Below are 3,518 nucleotides of genomic sequence, written 5' to 3'. Positions count from 1 at the left end.
GGGCATGGTGGGGTTGGGTCGATGGTTGGACTCGATGATCTTAGAGGTCTTTTCCAACCTCAATGATTCTATGATTCTATGTAACAGGTATACCTCTGGGCATGCAGCAGGAATGCAGACATACTCAAGGAAAACTTGCCTGCCCTGTCGTGACGGAGGTAGTCATCCTCCCCTCCTGGGAGGATGTCCAACAGCACACCAGGATTTGCCAGCAGCCTTCACCTGCAGGCTGGTGTGTGTGTGCGGGACCAGATGTGTGCCTGTCTCATTGGGGGAGTGTGTATTTTGGCACATGGCAAGTCTCACAGTGATGTGAAAGGGACAGTCATAGGTTCTGCAGGAAAGAGAGAAGCAGAGGGTAGGCTGCCTCACATCAGGATGACTCCTCCTGAGTGCTCTGTGGCAGTATCTGCAGGCCACCGTCATGAATGTGGCAGCAGAAGTGATGCAGATTCACTGATCTGGCAGTTCAATTTATGAGCTGCAGCCTGTGCATCGCTGAACTGTGTGTTTGATATTAGTAAAATGCATGTTTCTAAAAGCTACATATGTTAGATCAAATAGCCAATCTGATTTACAAAATCTTAAGCAAAGGAAAAATCCACGTCAGTTGTCGGTGACCCATTCCAGGAGTGAATTCCCCTCACCATTAAGTGTGCCCCGCTCCCCAGCTCTGTTCACTGGCTTCCTCTGTTCGGTCATCCTGAGATGCTTTTACCTGTCTGCTTTTACTTCTAAAGCCCTTCACAGTTCACATCAGTCTACTATAGCCTAAGCTTACCCTCTTGCCTTGTTGTGTTTTCAAAGCAGCAGCTTCAGGCCTCCTTCTGTGCCTATTTCAGCTAGGGGAACATCCCTTCATCATTTTCAAAATGATTACCACTCTTGGAGCCGTTGTCAAAACTCCCTCTCTCCTGCAAAAGCCGTGATGACGGTAAACTTCCAGCGCGCTGAGGCCATTGCCTGTCACACAACCGCAATCGCCTTTTTCGTACTACTGTCAGAATGCCTAAATCCCCCTCTCTTGTCGTGTACTTCAGTGGTACATTTACAAGGGAGGGACCATCCCTTTGCTTTCACTTGTAATATCAGTTCATGCTATATGGTTTATGACTGGGGTTCCTATGTCCTATGACAATGTATTTAATGCGCTAATCATCTATTTTTTAATTATTATTCCTTCGTGTGCTGTTCTTCAGAGAGCATCATCAAAGCTTTGCTCCCATGTTAAAGCATGATGAGGTGGTACCTTAGCAAGGGTCTTTGCCTGTGTAGGGTAACACTGGCGGAGTGCTGCATAGATACAGGAACACTGATTCCAGCACCCACACCCGCCTGGTGAGAGCTGACACAGGTGTCTCTGGTGCTACACAGTGCTTTGTAAACACTCCTTGAGGTATGCCGTGTAGGTCTTCTCAGAAACATTTCAGTTTATATACCCCTCCTGGTTATGGATGGATACCAAAGTGGGGTTCACGATACTTAGAAGAATTGTGTTGTCTACAGGTACTATGTAATTACAAACATGTATCTAAGTATTCAAAATGTCTAGCAGTTCTTCTTTGCTTATTAGGATGCTGTTTGTTAGTTTAGGTAATGCTGAAATTTGGGGTTTAAGCTGAGTTTAAGCTCCAAAGGCTTGGACTATTGTTCCCAACAGCCACTGCCCCTCAGAGCTGCCAGTCCATTAACCTGAGCTCATCAGGAGTAGGCAACCATACAATTAACAGAGAGTTTAACAGAGATTGCCAACTGGCTGTATTTCCAGAAAGCTTGCAGGTTTTCTGAGTGGAGTTACTTCCCTGAAAAAGTGGGAGTATGGAATGTCCCCCATTAAGGATGGGCTGGTATATGTGGAGGTTGGTACTGCCATGAGGTATTAATGAATTATGGAAAAGCAAGCAGTGGTTGAAGATGAATTAAGTATATTGGTACAAGATTGAAGACTGAGCCAGTTGGTTCTGCAACAAAGGATGCTTACAAATACAGTTTATTTCATGGTTTTATTCCTGAGTTTACAAAGGCATTACCATAAGTTAAAAATACGCAGATGCAAGTCCCATATAAACTCTCTTCAGCAACAGAGATGAGAATTTGACTTGTTCAGAGGTCTTCCTTTGCCTGCAGGATAGCTGGTTTTATTGATTTTTTTTTTCCTATGTTGTTGTGACATGGCAGATTATTTGCCTGCTTATAGCGTATGTTTTACCATGGATTGGGACAGGTAATCTTAGCAGAGGTAGGGACTGGACAACTTAAGCTCAAAAATGGAAAGCTGGGGTGGATGTACAAAACATTGACCAATAAAAATATAAGTTGAACTCTTCTTGCTAGCATATTGTGCTTAAAGTTTCATATAGGTGCGAAGGGTAATATAAACGTGTACAGTGCAAACAGGTACATGTTATTCACAAAGTCATGTTCTGTACATCGCCTATTAAATTGCTTCACAGGTTCAGTTCCCCAAGTAGCAACAGTTTAAGCAGTTTCAAGTAAACTGTAGTATGCTGAGACCATTTTTTGGTACCTCCTGGGTATGGATAATTGACACAAATATTTCTTTAAATATTTGATGAAGAAAGCATATTGCTGCTACAAGGATGAATCCTTTCTTGACCAGGCTCCCCAGATTGCCATTAGAAGGATCATGACAATTACTGTGTGAAGGGTATGGACTGTAGCGTATGGACCATGCTGGTGCTCGAACCCAGAGGTACTGTGCCAGTTGTCACTTTTGTTCCCATTGGTTTTCTGTCTGTGAGCACGGAGAGAATGTATCCTGCCATAACAAAAAGCAAGATTAAGATTAAAAACAATTCTTTTTTATTAACAGTTAAATAATGTTTATAATGAAGTCCAAAGTGTGCATTGTATCATTGACTAGATTTGGGAAAGAGCTCTTCAAACTGTATGGGGCTAATAAAGTAATTTCCATAATTGGAAACGCAAAACATTTACCAGCCATTTGGTATCTCTCTCCCACTGACAGCCTGAGAGACTGGGTATGGGCTTGTTAGAGGACGTACAGTGCTCTTACTCTTCACTGTTGATACAGATCAGTCGTATGAGAAAAAACATACCCTTTCATTTTGCAATATTATGAAAGTGGCAGGGTTTAAAAAAAATTACCAGTTTCCGAAGCTTTAATGCATGGGAATAAGCACAGCATGTGCTATGTGAGCTTCCCATTCTGCTCTGATAATGTGTTTCTATCTCTGCTTTTCAGAGGGGACTTCCCTCAGCAGTCTGTGTCAAGGTATTAATTAGCCAAAGATACCAATCAGGAGGAACTACACAAAGCGTATCTGCAGGATTCTCTGGAGTAACATTTTACATTGCTTTGCCACCTTTCCCAAATAGTTTGAAAGTAGAATCATAGAATCATTGAGGTTGGAAAAGACCTCTAAGATCATCGAGTCCAACCATCGACCCAACACCACCATGCCCACTAAACCATGTCCCTAAGTGCCTCATCTACACGTCTTTTAAATACCTCCAGGGATGGGGACTCAACCACT

Source organism: Aptenodytes forsteri, unplaced genomic scaffold (genome assembly GCF_000699145.1).
Source record: "Aptenodytes forsteri isolate BGI_AS27 unplaced genomic scaffold, ASM69914v1 Scaffold137, whole genome shotgun sequence".
Classification (NCBI taxonomy): Eukaryota; Metazoa; Chordata; class Aves; order Sphenisciformes; family Spheniscidae; genus Aptenodytes; species Aptenodytes forsteri.
This window is presented reverse-complemented; position numbering follows the sequence as displayed.